This window comes from Saimiri boliviensis, chromosome 10 (genome assembly GCF_048565385.1).
Source record: "Saimiri boliviensis isolate mSaiBol1 chromosome 10, mSaiBol1.pri, whole genome shotgun sequence".
Lineage (NCBI taxonomy): Eukaryota > Metazoa > Chordata > Mammalia > Primates > Cebidae > Saimiri > Saimiri boliviensis.
Window position 1 is genome coordinate 94377984 of NC_133458.1, and position 21041 is coordinate 94399024.

Sequence of the window (21041 nt, forward strand, 5' to 3'; positions counted from 1 at the left end):
AAAATATGGTATTATAGAGCCCTCTGCAGGCCAGAAGTTTTGTAGTAGCTTACCAGCATGACTTTTCTTAAAGTGGCAGTAAGAGAGGGGAAAAACAATTATCAAAACTTCATAAATCAGATCTCACTAAGAAAGATGTTCGTCATAAGGGTACACCGGCATCAGTTCTTCCAAAAGACTCACTTAAAAAGAACATCTCTGTTAACTTGTTTAAGGAATGCTGGCTTGATAGCAAAATTTTGGTGAGCCCCGGGTAACTCTTCCTAATGGGTTGCAGTGTTAGGGATTATATCATCTTCATCATCATCATAATTCTTAAAATAATCCATGAAGAATACAGGGCTCTGAACTATTCATTTAAGAATGCAATTTCTGGCCAGGCATGGTGGCTGAAGCCTATAATCCCAGTGCTTTAGAAATCCGAAGTGCTAGTGGACTGCTTGAGACCAGAGTTTGAGACTAGCCATGTAATGAGATCCTGTCTCCACAAAAATATAAAAAATTTCAAAAAAATTTTCTTTCACACCTGGACTTTAGAAGCCTAGGTATAGGGAAGAATTAGAAGTTAATTATACAGACAAACTCTATGATTTCCTCAGCCAAGTTTTCATTCTAATGAATGAAGTGTATGCCTAGAAAAATACAGTGAATTTCTCACGTATTTTAGGGAACTTAGTATAAATTTTTACAGGGCATTTTATATTGTGTTTTAAACTTTTTAGATGAAATGGATAGAAACCATTATAGAAAGAAATACATATGTAAATGAGGAAGTACACTGAAGATAAACAGAACAAATAAAGGTCTCATTTTCATTTAGATAGTACTTTTTCAACCACATTTTGTTGGTTGTAAAATAATTTTTTTTTTTTTTTTTTTTTTTTTTGAGATGGAGTCTCACTCTGTCATCCTGGCTGGAGGGCAGTGGTGCGAACTTGGCTCACTGCAACTTCCGCCTCCTGAGTTCAAGCAATTCTCCTGCCTCAGGCTTCAAGTAGCTCTGACTACAGGCACACAATGCCACGCCCGGCTAATGTTTTGTGTTTTAGTAGAGACGGGGTTTCACTGTGTTGTCCAGGCTGGTCTCGAACTCCTGAGCTCAGGCAATCTGCCTGCCTCGACCTCCCAAAGTGCTAGGATTACAGGTGTGAGCCACTGTACCCAGCCATATAAAATATTCTTAAAGGCAGCAAAATAACCAACAACTTTTAATAGGAAATCTTTTCCTAATATTTTTAAGTCAGCAAAATACTAACAGCTTTTAATAGTGGGTTTTTTTTTTTTTTTTCAGAATAGTCAAGAGAGTATTAATTTAAAAGAGGAAGCATTTGACCAAAATATTTCCTTTTATAGAGTTTAATCTGTGCCAGGTAACTCATAAACCTCCTGGAGCACCCAGAGATACATACTTCTAACAACTCGCAAAGGTGCCAGAGCCGTCTCCTCAAAGTTCCTCACCCTGGCACTAAAACATTATGATCAACACTTGCCTGGAAGCTGGGATAAGTGGAATAAATGGGAAGTGATATGATGATGAAAAGAATCTGATACTGCGTATGTTAAAATTTCCTTCCACAGCATTTTAATCTTTTAACAGGGTCTCTTCAAGGACCTGAAGGGAGTTACGAGGCAGCCGTGGTCTGGAGGTGAGAACCCAGGCTGTGGTTGTTGGCGGCAGTCTCTAGATGAGACTCGGCAGGTCCCTGGGGACTCTGGTGACATTCTAACTAAGACCATGCGTTCTGTGGCTGTTTGGCATAACCGACTGCTGCTTTTCCCTAGGACAGCCATTTGGTGTTGGAGGTTTTTCCTAGTCTTCTCTACTCAGTGGTGTAGACAAGACCACCATGTCCTTAGGGTAATGTCCGTAAGGGTTTGGGTTCCAGTAAAATGGCTCTTCCAAATGAAAACCCAAAATTAAGATGCCGGGTTTCCAGATTTGTTGAATTCAGAAACAAGTGCTCTCAGCATGAACTGTCAACAGCCGAAGTTAAAATAGGCCAGCTGGTGGCTCCTGTGGGATCATCTCTGCACACCCATCCCAACTTTGCAGAGTTGAATGTCAGACATTATTCTATCAAGCCTGGAATCCGCAGCCAGACTCAGCCTCCTTCATCCGGCTTATCTCCTACTGCGAGGCTGTGGCTGACTGAATGGAACTGCACACTTCCCTGCAGATGCTGGGCTGCCAACGGATGGGAGCATGGCTGGGCTGGCGCCGCCAACATTTACAGCCATTCCTCCCGCTCCGTTCCCCCTGCGGCCCCCAAGCCTAGTCCCACCAACGCCTGCTTGCAGACTTGGCCCACTAGGAGAGGACAGGTGATGAGGATTAGGCCAAATGTATTTGCATATCCTCAGCACAGGGAAGGAAATTAACACCACAGTGATATGATTTAGTGGCTAACCTTAAACCTGAGAAAGCCCTGAACCAATTTTTGAGCACTAGGAGACTGAGGGAGATGTAAAATGCAACACATCTGGCAGGGATGGGCTCGTCCTGGGTTAATGGAAGAAACAGAAATGAATTGGTTTGGGTATAAAGTGTTGTTTAATGTTCACTCACAAATTATGTATGGGCCTTATTCTTGAGCACAAGAAATGCCACCTCTACCGTATTCTTGTGGGATGGGGATGGGGATAATGTCTGACATTCAACTCTGCAAAGTTGAAAGTGGTGGGAGAGTTCTCATTATCATTTTCTCCTCTGGCAGCTGCAGCACAATCTTAATAGGCCCTTAAGGACAATGTTGACCATTTGTCTGCAGCCAAATTCAGAAATGCTCTGACAATTAGGTATTTCAGAAACTGAACATTTCAGACAAATTTTTTTCACTATAATAACAGCCTAAGAACATTTTGAAACTCGCAAAGTTAAATGAATGAGAAAATGAATTAGTACCCGTGAAGTATATTTTCTTTTTTTTTTTTTTTTTTTGAGACGGAGTTTCGCTCTTGTTACCCAGGCTGGAGTGCAATGGCGCGATCTCAGCTCACCGCAACCTCCGCCTCCTGGGCTCAGGCAATTCTCCTGCCTCAGCCTCCTAAGTAGCTGGGATTACAGGCACGCGCCACCACGCCCAGCTAGTTTTTTGTATTTTTAGTAGAGATGGGGTTTCACCATGTTGACCAGGATGGTCTCGATCTCTCGACCTCGTGATCCACCCGCCTCGGCCTCCCAAAGTGCTGGGATTACAGGCTTGAGCCACCGCGCCCGGCCTATATTTTCATTTTTTAAAAGTTGCTTCTTGTGGGAAAGTCAGAAAAGGGGTTGATCTTTTAAATGATGATTTAGACAACCATGTGTCATGCTATAATTTGAAGCTGGCAAGAAGGCAGCTAATGCTATTTCAATTTGCTGTCGTATATTATAAAGGTACCTAGAAAAATGAATGCCATTCAAACTTTCTTCTCATTTTTATGAATCCAGTAAGGTACTGGGTGTATTCTCTGGGCAAATCTGCATGAGTCACTTTAATTCATTTTCTGTTCAGACAAGGATGAGTGAGTTTCTCCATAAGGAAGTACAAGCCTAGCGTCCTTCGGAACACAGTAGTAATGTCCATCATGAACACAGTGCTTTACCAACACAGGGTGACTGACTGTAATCAAACTAAAGACAAATGCCAGATATATGTTTTTAAAAATAGGGTTATTCCCTTTAATGCTACCATCTTAGGAGGATATATGTACTCACTCTACTGTACTGCATTTTATTACTTAAAAATATTTTGGACTATCTATTGAAAACAACTTTGGAAAATACCTGACTTCTATGGAAGATCACTAAGGGTGGTAACTATCGCCGAGAAGCCAAAGGCCATTTGTAGTCAAGTTTGGAGAATAAGGTGGGTAATTCAGCTCCAAGAACCCCTCAGAGTAAAAACCACACAGCAAAAACTTACCCAAAACAAATAAGGTGAAGCTAAATAGAATCTCAGCCTTTCATGAAATTGGAAATTATCTTTGAAGGCCATTCCAAAAAAGCAGCTGAAAACATATTTTGAGCAATGGTAGAGTCATTGAAATAGGTCTGGTAAACATCCCCCAAGGTGGTACTTTTTTAAAAAGACAACATTCATTTGTTTTATGTTCTTTTTCTAGAGACGGGGTCTTGTTTTGTTGCCCAGGCTGGAGTGCAGTGGCAGTGATAGCTCACTGCAGCCTCTAACTCCTCGACTCAGGTGATTCTCCCACCTCATCCTCACAAGTAGCTAGGACTACAGGCATGGGTCACCATGCCCCACTAATTTTCTTTCTTTCTTTCTTTTTTTTTTTTGGTAGAGACAGACTCTTGCTGTGTTGCCCAGTCTGGTCTCCAACTCCAAACCTCAAGGGATCCTCCTGCCTCAGCCTCCCAAAGTGCTAGCATTACAAGCATGAGCCACTGTGTCCAGCCCAACGCCAATATTCATTTGAATGTATACATTTTGGTATGTTGTGTATTTTGTGTCTTTTGCAGAGTAAGCAAAATGCCCATCAGAGGAGTTCTTAAAAATCATGGCAGCCCCTCCCTACAACTAGGAATCTCTATTGAGGTCACCTGGATGCAGATTACCTTTCTTCTGGGAAGATACTTGAATGACACCTCCATAGTTACAAAGAAAGGTGTACTAAAAACCTTAGAAACTTCACCATGGCCGGCCTGGAGAACCCCTTGTGGTATGCAGATCTGAATACTTGGAAGGAAGTGAAGCACTCAGCATGAGTGAAGAGAGTCCCCAAAGGGGAGTGATGTTATCATTAGGACAGGCAAAGTGTGGACGGGTCGTACAGCCTCCAGATGGAGAAGAAGGCTGGTTTGGGAAAAGTATATGATTAGTTAGAAACTTCTTAGTACCCATCTTCCTGGACACAGTACTTGGGCTTGCGGAAATTGTGGCTGAGAGTACAATTGTGAAACCAAGCTACGATCAGTGGCCCACATGGGGATCTACCATGGTGTGAGCCATAAATGCACCTGCAAACTCCCCAAACAGCAGCTAAGCTTCGGAACTGGCAGGACATACCTTCAATGGCAGCACTGTGTGAGGAAGATAGTGAAACAGAGCCATTCAGGTCCTGGCTTGCACTTTTTCCTTGACATCTATAAAGCAAGACTAACCTTTCTGACTGAGCAACCCCTGGGTTCATGGATAATTTGCCCACGTCAAGAAGACCTCAGACTTTAAGAATATATAGGTGCTCTACTAATTGGAAAAAGTCACCATATCAGCACTCCAGCCTAGTTTGTTGTCATCTCTCATTCTCTTCCTTGAACATATGAACACATGCCACAAACATTTGTCAATACAAAGGTTGCATGATTCTCACAACAAAGTCAGTCATGTAGACAAAAAGAATAATACAAGACTCATTTTACAGACAAGGACACTGAGGAATGGAGCCACTGAATGGCTGAGAGACACCACTTTTGGATGAGCAGTTCAAGAATCCTCTCAGGCTGGTCCTCTTACCAGTTCCTTCTATGTTGGGGATTGGAGGTATGGCAGAGTCCAAGTGTAGGGGCAGGAGGCAACAAAGAGGTAAGGTTTCTAGAAGCACATATGTACTGACAGCATTGATTTCATGACAACAGCAGCCTGGCCCTCTTCTTTACAGGGTAAGACCGTATCACTGTGGTCTTATAAGACCATTCTCAAGAGTATGGACAGACATACTCCTCGCTTCCATCTCTGAGGTATTGCCAGGGGCAAAAGAATTGGGTGAATTTTTTCTGCAAACTGATTCTGTTGTCTTCAAGAAGTTGAGGAACAGGGAGAGGGGAGTAAGTGAGTAGCCGAGGAAGCACAGGAAATCCAGGAGCTGCTGTTTCCCAGGATTCCCAGGTGGGCAGTGGCTCCAGCACTGCTCACCTGGGAATCCCCTGTGGAGCCCCCATCCCAATTACTTCCCCAAACTTCTTTTTATAGTATTTACTAAAGAAATGAACGAAGAAACTCTCACTATTGGGAAGGTCACTTAGGAACATTAGGAGGATGGGCTTCGAAAGCTTTCTGCTGTGTTTTGACTCCCAGCTTGATCATCTACTTGCTGTGTGACCACGGACAAGTAGTCACATACTTGTACGTGGTCACCATATCAGCGCTCCAGCCTAGTTTGTTGTCATCTCTCATTCTCAACATCTCTGTGCCTTAGTAGCTTCATCTGTAAAATGAGAGTAATAGTATCTTCCTTACAGCATTGTTGTAAGCATTAAATGATATAATAAAGTACTTATAATAGTGTCTGGTATACAATACTAAGTAGTGAGATTTTAATGCTTCCCTCTGGTTTTTAAAGTAAACTATAAGCCCTCTGTGGGCAAGGGCCTCATAGAGTCATCAATCTGTATTTCTCATTTTAATAACATCTCACAAGAAAATGTGCAATATAAGAAAGAACTATGAAGAGAAGTTACCAAAAAAGAAAATTCGTAACGGGCCAGGCGTGGTAGCTCACGCCTGTAATCCCAGCACTTTGGGCAGCCAAGGCGGGCAGATCACGAGGTCAGGAGATTGAGATCATCCTGGCCAACATGGTGAAACCCTATCTCTACTAAAAATACAAAAATTAACTGGGCAAGGTGGCATGCACCTGTAGTCCCAGCTACTCGCGAGGCTGAGGCAGGAGAATCCCTTGGACCCGGGAGTCGGAGTTGCAGTCAGCTGAGATTGCGCCACTGCACGCCAGCCTGGTGACAGAGCAACACTCTGTCTCAGAAAAGAATTCATAATGGTAGATGTGGGAACGCTGTTTGAGTAAGGCATTCTCAGCACCCTTTAAATCACCCCAAATGCTAATTAGTATTCTACAAGAAGGTCAGAGCAAATTCTAGAAGAATTTCTTTCCCAAATCAATTTTCATGACCCCTACGATGAAAACTTCTCATGTTACATGTGCTTGATAAAATGAAATAATAATTGAATCTACAAGGCCCACATGCAACATGAGGTCATATAACTTTGCGTCAACATGTTTATTATTTGAATAGTTCATTTGTAGTTATTTAATTATGTATTTACTGAAAAGTGACACAGACTGGTACTAAATTGTGCCAAACGGTATGCGATTGCTATACTTAAAATGCTTAGATTGTTCCTCTTTCCCTAAGCGGCCTGAGGTAATCTGTGAAAATGGTTCGCTATTCACTTGATCCGGAGAACCCCACAAAGTCACGCAAATCAAGAGGTTCCAATCTTCGTGTTCACTTTAAGAACACACATGAAACTGCTCAGGCCATCAAGGGTGTGCATATACGAAAAGCCACGAAGTATCTGAAAGATGTCACTTTACAGAAACAGTGCGTACCATTCCGACGTTACAATGGTGGAGTTGGCAGGTGTGCCCAGGCCAAGCAGTGGGACTGGACACAAGGTCGGTGGCCCAAAAAGAGTGCTGAATTTTTGCTGCACATGCTTAAAAATGCAGAGAGTAATGCTGAACTTAAGGGTTTAGATGTAGATTCTCTGGTCATTGAGCATATCCAAGTGAACAAAGCACCCAAGATGCGCCGCCGGACCTACAGAGCTCATGGTCGAATTAACCCATACATGAGTTCTCCCTGCCACACTGAGATGATCCTTACTGAAAAGGAACAGATTGTTCCTAAACCAGAAGAGGAGGTTGCCCAGAAGAAGAAGATATCCCAGAAGAAACTGAAGAAACAAAAACTTACGGCACGGGAGTAAATTCAGCCTTAAAATAAATGCAAAAAAAAATGCTTAGATTATTTTGAACAGAGGGATTTATTTTCTTCTCTTAGCTTTTGGAAGTCTGGGCCTATCTGGTTTCAGTTAGGCAACAGTCTTTGGCCAGCATTTTCTGGTACATTTGAAACTGCTGAACAATGAAAAGTAAAAACTTTTCATTGCCAGTGCAGCTTAAACCTAATGCAGAGATAAACACACTTAATAGCACTTTATTTAGGTTCAGCTTTATTATTCTTAACTTTCATAGTAATTTTGAATCACACTGCATTAACAAATTTTTATTGGGTTTTCCAATGGAAAGCCAATTGCAGGCAAGGCCTTTTACGACTGGGATGTCGCAGTCAATCTTAAATTTACCTTCCAACAAAGAAGCTTGCTTTTGTTAAGTTCTGATTTAGCATGCTCTAAAGGACACAGATTCTTTGGTTTGTTCTTTGCTAGTGCCCTTCCTAGGTATTGTGCAAGTACCTTTCTTAAACATCTTTGAGTTGCAGCCTTTTAACAGAGCAAGCAAATGGATGGAGCTGGAGGCCATTATCCTCAGCAAAGTAACACAGGAACCGAAAGCCAAATACTGTGTGTTCTCACTTATAAGTGGAAGCTAAATCATGAGAACACATGGACACATACAGGGGAATAACACACACTGGGGGCCTGTCGGAGGGTGGAGGGTGGAAGGAGGGAGAGGATCGTGAAAAATAACTAATGGGTACTAGCCTTAGTACCTGGGTGACAAAACAATCTATACAACAAACCCCCATGACTCAACTCTACCTCTGTAACAAATCTGCATATGTACATATGAAAATATGTAACCCTGGACTTAAAGGTCAAAAAAAGAACATACAGCAGTTAGTGATGGGAAGGATAGGGACAGTGCCCACTTGTAGGCTCAAAATCTAACCTGGGCAACAGGGATACATTCAAGATTTGATTTAAACTGGCAACTCACTTTTCTTGCAACTGAAAGCATTCTAAGCAACTTATCCCTCTGGACTCCTCTTCAAAACTTATAAATAAAGCAGTCTTCTAGGAGCCAGCTTCTTCAGAGGAGTTGCTATGTTCTGGTTTATGATTTATTTAGTGGTTAAAATATTTCCCTGTGGTTTAGGAGAGGGTGGCTCCAGTGGGCAGCCAGGCATTGCCCAGTGGCCTGTGGCATGCCCACAGCCTATCGGGTACTGTGGCCAACAGTGGGAGGGAGCAGAAGTGGCGGCCACCCTGAAAGGTTCGGTGGCCAGCAGGCCAGGGACTGTGTCCAGCAGCCCTGTGGAGGAGATCCAGGCTTCCAGACTTCCAGAAGGAAGTGAGGGTCAGCGTGGAATCTTCAGTGAAAACCTTCACTACAGAGTACACTGCAGAAGAACCACATTTACTAAATAGTACACTAACCACAAACAAGTTACTTAGTTTGCCAGTTATAAGCACTTTAGCTTATTGACTCTAAGCCGAAGTTTGTAGGTAGGAGAGTACATACAGTACCTAAGAATGTGAGTTTAGCCATAAGCTGTGACCTTGGGCAAAAAGATTTAACCTCTGGGTGGAATTTCTCATGGGTAAATTGAGGTTTATTACATCTGTGTATGAAGGATGCTGTCAGGATCAAGTGATTAAGCTGTTGCAAAGCGCAGGGTGAAACCAAATAATAAATGGCAGCATTGTTGTTATTCTTAAGAAAGTATAAAGGGGATGTTTTCTTCTTTGAGACAGGAGTCTTGCTCTTGTTGCCCAGGATGGAGTACAGCGGTGCAATCTCAGTTCACTGCAACCTCTGCCTACCAAATTCAAGTGATTTTCTTGCCTCGGCCTTCTGAGTAGCTTGGATTACAGGCGCACACCACCACGTCCAGCTAATTTTTGTATTTTCAGTAGAGATGGGGTTTTCACCATTTGGCTAGGATGGTTTTGATCTCCCGACCTAGTGATCCGCCCACCTACACCTTCCAAAGTGCTGGGATTACAGGCATGAGCCACCGCGCCAGGCCTATAATAGCAGTTTTTTTTAAATGCATGTAATATGTGTTAAAAAAAAAAAAAAAGCCTAGAAAGATATACCCCAAAATATCAACAGTTGTTATTTCTAAGGAGCAAAATTATAGTAGAATTTATCTCCGTCTCTATCCCTTCTTCTATATTTCCTGCAATTTCTATAATGAACATATATTACTTTTTGATCAGAACAAAGCTGTTACAATACTAAAAATGTATCTCACATGAAAATATAAAGAAACTGGCTATGACGAACAAGATGAGAAAACACTATTGCAAACCTGACCACTGTTTTCCCCGACAGTATCTCTGGAACATTCCAACCTTGTCCTCCTTTTCTCCCAAAAAGAACGCATTGCAAATGCTCACACTGAGGTTAATGAAAACAGGCACATTTATAGCATATGAAAAGGCAATACAATACAAATATGTACACTTTTTGATAATTCTGGTTTGGGGATACATTTTTAAAAAGAAAAGATTAAATTTTTCTTCATGAAAAAATGGTTCAAATAGTTAAACACTTTCATAAAAACTCAAAATTGTAGGTTTTTGCTCTACCACAAAGAAAATGTTCATATAATCTAAATTTTGTATTATTTTAAGAAACTATATTTATGTCTTGCCACTATAGCCCAAAGACTCCAAATAATTTTTTCCTATAGACAGACAGCTATTTTTTTTAAAAAAGGAAAAGGTTAAGTGTCGACAAAACTATATGCTAAATATAACACAGTTATCAGCAGGGCAGTGGTATTATATGAACAGTAACTGAAGTTTTCCCATCACTTTGATCTCAGAAAAAATAAGTAGGTGTTAAAAATCACATCTTTACTGAATGAAACCAGATCTAACTAGATTAAATGACTCATCCAAGTCCTTTCTGTAAATTTGTGGCAAAGGATAATTTCTTGTGTAGTAATTAGATCGTTGTCTTCCAGAAGGCCATCTACAATGGGATTATGTGCAGAGCATGGGTTAGCAAGCTTTTCCTGTAAAAGGTTGGACAAGAACCATTTTAGGCTTTGTGGGCTACTGAGTTTCTGCTGCAATGACTTCACTCTTGTGACAGTGTGAAAACAGCCACAGACAAATCGTACATAAATGAATATGGCTGTGTTTCAATAAAACTCTATTTACAAAAACAAGTGGAGGGCCAGATTTGGCTCACAAGTCATAGTTTGCCAGATACTGGTGGCGGAGAAACCTGTTAAATTACAAAACCATTCTTTAAAATCTGTATCCTAAAAAAGCGTAACAAAACAAAAAACCCAGGAGTATCACATTTAAAGAATAAACTCTGCATGTGGGGATTTGGGATACCCTGGCACAGCAATGTGTGTGTTTGTACATGACGTCAAAAATCAGGTTTGGAGGCTGGGCGCCATGGCTCATGCCTGTAATGCCAGCACTTTGGGAAGCCGAGGTGGGCGGATCACCTGAGGTCAGGAGTCTGAAATCAGCCTGGCCAACACGGTGAAACCCCATCTCTACTAAAAATACAAAAAATTAGACGGGCATGGTGATGCACACCTGTAATCCCAGCCACTTGGGAGTCTGAGGCAGGAGAACTGCTTGAAACCTGAAGGGATAGGCTGCAGTGAGAGACAAGATTGTGCTACTACACTCCAGTCTGAGCGACAGAGTGAGACCCTGTCTCAGAAAAAAAAAAAAAAAATCAGGTTTGGGTGACTTCTTGAATGTACTTGGAAAGAACTCTCCCTGGCTCATCATGGGCTCAGTCCTGAGCAGGAACTCATTTGATAAACTAATAGCATGGGCTATTGTAATTTTTTTTTTAAAAAAGGAGGTTTTGGGGACTGGAGAAATAATAAGCCAAAGGAAAAGGAGGTAAAGACAGAGAAGAGTTTTGTGTGTATGGAGAGTGAGAAAGGAAAAGAAAGAGAAACCCACGGTTTGGGAAGGAGTTGGACAGGACTAAGGCAGTCAGTTACCTAAGACATTTCCCCCAACTGTTCGAATCCAGTCATGGACGGAAGGAGGCATGCACTGTGTGTAAGTCCATGTATAATGAGAATGCTATTTGAGGTCGCATAATCTTGGCTCTCTGCCTGTCACAGTTGAGAAAAATATTGTTTGATAGGTGCTCCCGCATTGTAATGTAATATTCTATGAAGATTATTGCTGTGTAAAGCCACAGATCCCGCCATTCATAGTCTAGGTGCAGGCAGAAGACAGGGCACAGCTTGTGCTCTCAATCAGCTGGAAACAGTAAATAAATTTATGATTCTGAACATGAAATACAGACTTAAAAAAACAGACTTCAAATGAAGGTTTTAGTTATATATTGTTTATCCCACACCATTTTAATGTGCATCTATTTACTGCAAACTAATCTTTTATTTAAATAACGACATCTAGGCCGGGCACAGTGGCTCAAGCCTGTAATCCCAGCACTTTGGGAGGCTGAGGCGGGTGGATCACGAGGTCAAGAGATCGAGACTATCCTGGTCAACGAGGTGAAACCCCACCTCTACTAAAAATACAAAAAATTAGCTGGGCATGGTGGCGCGTGCCTGTGATCCCAGCTACTCAGGAGGCTGAGGCAGGAGAATTGCCTGAACCCAGGAGGCGGAGGTTGCGGTGAGCCGAGATCGCACCATTGCAGTCCAGCCTGGGTAATGAGCGAAACTCCGCCTCAAAACAAAACAAAACAAAACGACATCTAGAACTAAATTGAGATGGAAGACAAAAAAACAAAGTCTTTCAAGAAGTGAACATGAACTTGGTGATACTCAACAGACTCCTCACTCATTCTCCTACAGACCTAAAAGCTGAAGAGATTTAGAACTATTTACATGTGTGGTGATTGGATAAACTACTGAAAAACAATGATTCTTTTCTTCTAGCTTTGAAGTTTACATGCTTTTTCATACATTACACAATGTTTATGCTTCTTTATGATGTTTTTGATATTCTGTATAAATATGAAAGGGCCGCACCAGACATGTGTAAAGATGATATATAAGATCTGGTAATGATGACTGTCATTCCCTGAGCATATAAGGCAGGCCAGGAGATGCTTTATAAATGTTACCAGAATGGACACTATAAACAGCTCTGTGAAATGGGTATTACTATTTCAATTTTCCAATGGAGGAAAATGGGCTCAGTGATTTATGGATGTGCCTGGTAAAAGTAGGACAAAGATGATTAAATATTTTAAAAATTATGCTCTGAAATTAGTAGTTGAGGGTTTAATAAAGACAACATTCAATCTATATTTTAAATAGATATGTGATGCGATAATGATCATTTTGAGTACAGATGGAGAATTCAAAACAAACAAACAAACAATCACTAGCTGAAAAATAAGTACTAAGCAGAGATTTTCCCAAAATAATACTCCAAGCACTGAGAGGGTAAGAACCAACTGAAACGTAAGCTCCAGAAAATGAGCAGAGCTGCTTCTGCAGTAGGAAATAGTCTACAGTAAAATACTTCCTAGGCCCTCCTTTGGGACTCTCCAGTTTATTACAAAAAACACACAAAAATATTACTATGTTTTGTGTTTTGGAAAAGGTACAAACAAAATAGGTTGTTTGGCTATAGATTTTCTTCTCTAGATTTAGCAGTTTTGGTCTTTGAATCCCATTTACAATAATAGTTTTAACAAGCCATATTTGGCTATTCCTTACGGCATCGGTGCTTGTGGATATACTGTATTTTTGCACACTTGTGGACAAGATGTTGGCTTCATTTTACAACTAACATCTTGTCCACATCAGGGGAGCTTTCTTACACAGACACGCATACCATGTGTGCTACCTGCTGAGTTCTGGCAAGCTTGGCAGACTGCAGAACATAATGGGAAGGCGGTTGGAGTGGAAAAAAAACCTTCCTGGGAATTTTTTAAGTGGTTAAAAAAAAGGCATACCATTTCCTAATGTCCCACACTGTGAGTTGGCATAGGAAAGATAATCCAGGAAATGAGATGTAAAAACTGTACACAGATTTCTTAACAGAAGAGGCATTTTGCAAACAGCCAACATAAAGAATGCATTTCCATTTAGGAAGTCAACCACTTGAAAGTTTTACTTTTTAATTAGCCGGATGGAAGTTGAAAGAGTATGAGCTGGAAATCATCATTAATTCCACATGGAGATCTTACAGCTGAGCAACCAGTTCTCAGAATCCGGTATGCTCATTTGTTAGTTAAGGCACACATTCAAAATAACCCAGTTGAAGAAGGATATTCATTGGGTAATGTCTCCACGAATTTCAATTGGATAAGCCATATCAGGTAAATGTCATCTAAATGCAGTTATTTTACTTTTCTACTTTGGTGTAAGGCTTTCCTCAAGTAAATTACATGGCTTACCAAAGCAAGATGTAAAACCTCTGATTTTTAAAGGCAAAAGGAAGAAAAAGAGAGAAAATGCAATAGCACCACCTAAAGGGCATTTCAATAGCAATAAAAACAAAATGAAGGTTGAAAGCCAAGGAATATTTTTCATTTTGCCACATACATATATATATATATATATACACACATACACACCGTATATTATATACAAATATATTACAGTATACCAGATTGTTATGATAAATGTAGTTTGACAGACGGTACAACATGGCAGTAGTCTCTGGAGCACTTAGATTTGGCTCCATATTCCATCTGGGGAAAAAAACACCAAAATCAATCCAATCTACAGAAAGGATCATTTTGCAAGGTTCAAAATTCAGTTGAATGAATTCATACACCAAGATGATCACAGATCTAAATGTAAATGTAAGAGCTAAAATGATATATAAAACTCTTAGAAGAAAACACAGAAATAAATCCTCCTGACCTTGGATTAGGCAATGGTTCTTTAGATATGACACCAAAAACACAAGTGACAAAAGAAAAAAACTAGATAATTACACTTCATTAAACCTAAAACCTTAGTGTTGCAACTGATATCAAGTAAGTGAAGACTACCCACAGAATGGGAGAAAATATTTGCACATTATATATCTGATAATGAACTGGTATCCAGAATATAAAAAAACTCTTATAACGCAACAATAAAAAGATAAATAACCTAATATTAAATAATGGCAAAGGATTTGAATAGATATTTCTACAAAGATGATATAAAAATACCAATAAGCATTTGAAAAGATGCTCAATAACATCAGTCATTTGAGAAATGCAAATCAAAACTGCAGTGAGATTCTACTTCATATCTGCTGGAATGGTTATAATCAAACAGACAATAGTAAGTATTAGTGAGGATATGGAGAAATTGGAATCCTCATCCATTGTTGGTGGAAATGTTAAACAGTGCAGCTGCTTTGGAAAATAGTTGGCAGATCCTCAGAATGGAACTGTACCTCATGTGAGGAAAGAATTTAAAAAATGCCATATTCTTACACAAGAACATTTTTTTTTTTTTTTTTTTTTTTTGAGACGGAGTTTCGCTCTTGTTACCCAGGCTGGAGTGCAATGGCGCGATCACGGCTCACCGCAACCTTCGCCTCCTGGGTTCAGGCAATTCTCCTGCCTCAGCCTCCTGAGTAGCTGGGATTACAGGCATGTGTCACCATGCCCAGCTAATTTTTTGTATTTTTAGTAGAAACGGGGTTTCACCATGTTGACCAGGATGGTCTCGATCTCTTGACCTCGTGATCCACCCGCCTCGGCCTCCCAAAGTGCTGAGATTACAGGCTTGAGCCACCGCGCCCGGCCACACAAGAACATTCTTTAGCAATAAAAACAAAGTACTGACATGTGATAACATGGATGAACCCTGAGGAAAATGTAACACTAAATGAATGCAGCCAGACACAACAGGTCACATACTATATGATTCCACGTGTATGAAACTCCAGAATGGGCAAATCTATAAAGGAATAAAGCAGATTAGTGGTTTCCAGGAGCTGAGAAAGTGGGGAAATGGGCAGTGGCAACTAATGTGTATGTGGTTTGAGAGATGACAAAAAATATTCTAAAATTAGTTTGTGTCAATAGCTGCACAGCTCTGTGAATATACTAAAACCAATGAATTATATACTTTATATACATGAAATGTATGGTATGTGATTTATATTTACAAAGCTGTTACATTCAGTTGAATAGTTTTCAGTTGCTAGCTCCTAGCAAAACAGAAGGTATTGCTTATATACAAAAACAAACCATCCACAGCCTCTGTGATCCCATAGTTTGCAAGTCTCTTCTACCCAATTTTGAAGGGTGAACAATGACAACTTGGTGAGGTCACACAGCAGCAGAAGTGGAACCAGAAGCTGGGTTGCCCAGAGTTCCACGGAGGGCCAGGACTAGGATGAGACAAGTGAGGTACCTGGAGTGCCCCAATGAAGGGGGTGCTCACCCCCACTCCCTCGTGTCCCAGCCCTGATTCCTCTTTCCATATCACCCTCCCTGAGAAGTTCAAAACACGAACAGCTCAAGTAGAAATGCTATTGTTCATTTGTTTTTCCTAAAAATGTTGTTAAAGAACAAGAAAAGATTTTTTTCTTCCCCTTTACTTTAGGGAATACTTAGGGAAAAGACAGATGACCCAAAGAATGAGAAGTCAGGCAGAGCCCAGAAGAAAAACTAAGTGTGAAAAAATACATGCTTGCCAAGAGGACATGCTTTCTCTGGTGACCAGAAGTACCACCATCACTTTTTTTTTTTTTTAAATTTTTTGTAAGATGGGAGTCTCGCTCTGTGGCCCAGGCTACGCAATGGCTCACTGCAACCTCTGTCTCCCAGGTTCAAGGGATTCTCCTGCCACAGCCTCCTGAGTAGCTGGGATTACAGGCACACACCACCACGCCTGGCTAATTTTTTTGTATTTTTAGTAGAGACAGGGTTTCACCATATTGGCCAGACTGGTCTCAAACTCCTGACCTCGTGATCTACCTGCCTCGGCCTCCCAAAGTGCTGGGATTACAGATGTGAGCCACTGTGCCTGGCCCCACTTGTTTTAACAGTTTCACCTAGCATGGTCTTCTACAACATGTCTACTACAGCTGCCAGATTGCAATCCCTCTTACTCATGTGTGTCTATACCAACATGCTTCACTTATTAGTGAGTTTCTTTGTGAGTGCAGTGGACATAGTACAAATGCTACAATAAAAATGTTGCCTGATTGCTACCCAACAATCTTTCACTTTTTATTTACAAATCTAAGCAGTCTCTCTAAGGTAAGTTCAGCACATACTCCCTGCATGCTACATGGTTATATCCAATGCACAAACTCAGGGGCAAAGTACTGAAAGAATACATAAGCTTTCAGCTTTATTTTGTCCATTTGTTTACTTTGACATGAGATGGTGGTAGTAAAGATTAAAATGCTCTCCCATGTCTATCCCGATTATCTGTCCTGCCTGTTGATGGTATAAAACGGCTCATAAGGCCAGACTTTCTGTTTACATGTTCTGATTTATTTGCTGTTGTCAAAGATTCCCTGTTTATTATCCCCTCCAGAATGAGCTCCATGCTCCAGCTAAACATAGTTTTATACCCTTTCCTGCTTTAATCATAGCCAAATATTTGAAATCACGGACGTGCTTGCTAACTCCAAGTTTAAGTATCCCATTACACAGCAAGTTAAATAGGTGCTTGGGCTCTACAGTTGTAATGTTTAGCTTTGCTCTGTTCATTTCTCTAAACAAGAATTGTACTTATTCTTAAATTTTCTTGTGAGGCTTTGCCAACAGTTGTTAGGTGTTTTTTTTTTTTTCATGCACTTATATTGCTTGGTGTCAACTAGCATTGTCAAAGCCTTGCCAAATTTACTTTCTTGATAGACCAAAGAGATTTGTGCATTAGGAAGAAAGCTCTTATGTCCACACCATTTACTCCTCAAGCAAGCACATAGGCTTAATGTTTAACAAGGACTCCACAAGACTAACTCATAGACAAGTCTGAAACCTCCCCCGACCACTTACTAGCTCTGTGCACGTTCTTTACCCTGGCTCTGCCTATTTTCTTTAACTAGTAAATGGTGACCAATATGATAGCTCCTCCCTCAGGCTGTTGTGAAGATTAAATGAAGTACATAGCAATTACCCAACAGAGGCAGCTGCCATTAGTACTGTTGCTGAACTTTTGCCTTTAGGATGTTTCCATGACATCCTCTTAATCTGGTTTGCTTAGAGGTAACCAAAATATGATCCTCTCTTTTAAGAGCATATATGCTAATTGGAAAATAAATATATTACTGACTCTAAAACACTCAAAAACCTGCAGAATAGGTTTATTGCTTGTAAACGAGAAAAAAATATTAAGCAATCAGTGTTCCCTCTTGGTTTTATGGATGGATGTATAACAATAGAATCAATATGCTATGAAAAAGCTTTATCTTCCATTAGGAAATCTCATATACCTGAGTGAATAAACTATCCATTCAAACTTGTTTTCTATCTCTTTGTTTCTTTGGAATCAAAAGCAACATCTCTCTCCATAAAAATGCAAACATCACAGGGTTATTGATACTGTACGAAAGGAAAATTCTTAAAGTTCTATCCCAAGAGTCACTATCGGTTATTGGGAAATGGTCTGGATTGCATTTCTTGGGTGCATTTTCTTTACCAACTTTTTTTCTTCTTAAACTTAGCAATAGATCTTGGACACAATTTCAGGTCAGTACATAAAGATCTACCTCATGGTTTTAAACGGGATGGATACACTCAATTTACTGAACCAAACTCAAATGGAAGAATTTTTTGGTCACTTCCATTTTTTTTTCTATGACAAAACACTTTTGTGGTCATATTCCTAACAGTTTCATAATATGACCCAATCTCTGTGTTCGAAAGGCTCTTCCAAGTTTCATGATTATCTATAGAAATGAATGGCTACTTCCATTATCAAATGAGCCCTGCTATTTTATGTCCTCTTCTCTTTAGAAAACTTAGGTTATACTGTATCTAGAGGCATGGCTTGTTTTGTTCTTAACTTTCCAACATTACCTCTTCCCTGGGAAAAACACAATAAAACATGCATCTCTGTCTACGTCAACAATCGTCTGAAAATCTGTTTCTCTGCTGTGGCCCATTCATCTGTTGACTAGCCCTTTGTCCTGTAGCAATTTCCATGGAGGTCCAGGCCATATTAATCTCAGATTCATACTTCACTGGTGCTACAGCCTCGGGCAAGTTACTTATCATCTCTGTACCTCAGTTACCTCAAGTATGAAATGGGTATGATATAGTTGTGAGGATTGAATGAATACAATGCAAAGTGCTTCAAAGAATGCCTGGTATTAGCTAGTATTCAGTAGGTAGTAGTCATTATTGTTAATAGTTGTTTGGTTGCTTTTAGTGATTGTTTTTTTGAGATACGACCTGGCTCTGTTTCCCAGGCTGGAGTGCAGTGGCATGATTATGCCTCACTGCACCCTCCACCTCTCAGGCTCAAGCAATTCTCCCCCCTCAGCCTCCTGAGTAGCTAAGTTTTGTATTTGTTGCAGAAATGGTGTTTTGCCATGTTGCCCAGGCTGGTCTCAAACTTCTGAGTTCAAGCCATCTACCCACCGGTCTCCCAAAGTGCTGGAATTACAGATGTGAGCCACCATGCCTGGCCATAATGATTCTGTTTAAAAGAACTGGAAATAACTGATTTCTGCCCCCTACAAGGAGAACAGCTCTCACTTGTTTCCATGACTGCTTCTGCTTTTGCCACCATCACGATTTAGCAAGAAATCTGAAGCTTGGGCCATGTCCCTAAAACACATTGTGTCGCAGAGCCAAGTAGCAGCTGGCCATGAGGTCTATAGAGCACAGAGCAGACCTTGCTGCTTCAAAATACGCGAACGAAATGCTCCTGTTAGAGGTTCATTACTTGGGGCTTTAGAAGTGGTTTGGTTATCAGGAATTCTCTGCGTAAAATATCGAAACTCCTGGGAGGAAGAAAACTTTTAGTTATCTCATAGCTCAGCAAAGACGAACTGACAGCTATGCTAAAACCGGTGGAAATCACAGCTGGGGGTGGGAAGACCTGAGCAGCAGGGTGAGCAGCAGTACTAGGGCAGGGGAGGCAACAGGACAGGAGAGAGGCCTCACTCCCTTTGCAGGGTGTGGTTCCCAGGTCCTGCCATACCCCCAATGCTCCTAGGACACCAAGCCAGGTTTAGAGGCCTCTGGAGCTGGAGAGAAGAGGATGAGCTGTGTGTCCTGGGGTGAGACGGCCCCTGTGCCCTGTTCCACCTGCTGTTTACCCATGGCCACAGGCTTTTTTCCTTCTGCACACCCCTCTGATGGTAACTTCAGCACTGACAAGTGTAGGGAAGAAACGACCATGGCCCCTTAGTGGGGAACACCCTGTGTGTAAGGTCATAAGCCAAATGCCACCTTGCCATCAGCAACCCTAATGTGTTGCTTTTCTTACCTTGGGCATTTGCAGTAGGGAGACTGGTTTGTTTTTTTGTTTTTTTTTGTTTGTTTGTTTGTTTTTTTGAGAGCTCTTGTTACCCAGGCTGGAGTGCAATGGCGCGATCTCGGCTCACCGCAACCTCCGCCTCCTGGGCTCAGGCAATTCTCCTGCCTCAGCCTGCTGAGTAGCTGGGATTACAGGCACGTGCCACCATGCCCAGCTAGTTTTTCTTTTGTATTTCTAGTAGAGATGGGGTTTCACCATGTTGACCAGGATGGTCTCGATCTCTCGACCTCGTGATCCACCCACCTCGGCCTCCCAAAGTGCTGGGATTACAGGTTTGAGCCACCGCGCCCGGCCGGGAGATTGGTTTTATAACACACTTTCTCATGGTTTGTCTCCCCACTTCATGAGAAGCCCCTTCAGAATTCAGATGGTTTTCATCCCTGTGCTCATCACGGGGCCCACATGTTTACAGGGATGAATACATTGGAATCTGGGGCTCTGCTTTCTGCTGCATGACCCTGTCACTTGCTAACAGTGGTTGAAAGCCATTCCATGGCTGCTGTGGCCAGTGAGGAGGGTTCTGAGGACTGAGGCAGGCAGCAGGGCCAGACTTCAGGTGTGGGCTAGGAGCCCCGGCACAGCAGTGAGCAGCTCCCTATCTCCTGGGGAGAATAAACCTGGCTCCCACCCGCTGCCCTCCTCTAACCTGCTCCCTACAGAGTGCTGCGCCAGCCCTGAGCAAGCCCCCAGTACCATTCTCAGTCAGCCCGGAACACAAAGGCCTCTTCATGTTCATTTCTGAAAAAAGTAATTTTCCTAGGAAAGGCTGGTGAAGAAGGCGACACCTTTATGCTCTCCTGTCTTTCGCAGGGCCGTTCACAGGCACAATTAGGCATTGAACAAAAGCTCTCCGATGATGCCGCTGATTTGGCTGAAATCCCTCAAGTCTGATGATAGCACTGAGATACCAACCAGTCCACGAAGACAACTGACTGCTGCATCTCGGGTGAGTGGGTGGTGTGCT

The 21041-nt window shown here is 41.5% G+C and overlaps 1 protein-coding gene and 1 pseudogene across 3 annotated transcripts in view; one reads left to right on the forward strand and one right to left on the reverse strand.

The window, feature by feature from the left end:
• JAZF1 (JAZF zinc finger 1) overlaps nucleotides 1–21041 on the reverse strand; it is a 349651-nt gene that overhangs the window by 88913 nt on the left and 239697 nt on the right. The gene's annotated exons all lie outside the window — the stretch shown is intronic.
• On the forward strand, nucleotides 7081–7683 carry LOC120365395 (large ribosomal subunit protein uL22 pseudogene; annotated as a pseudogene).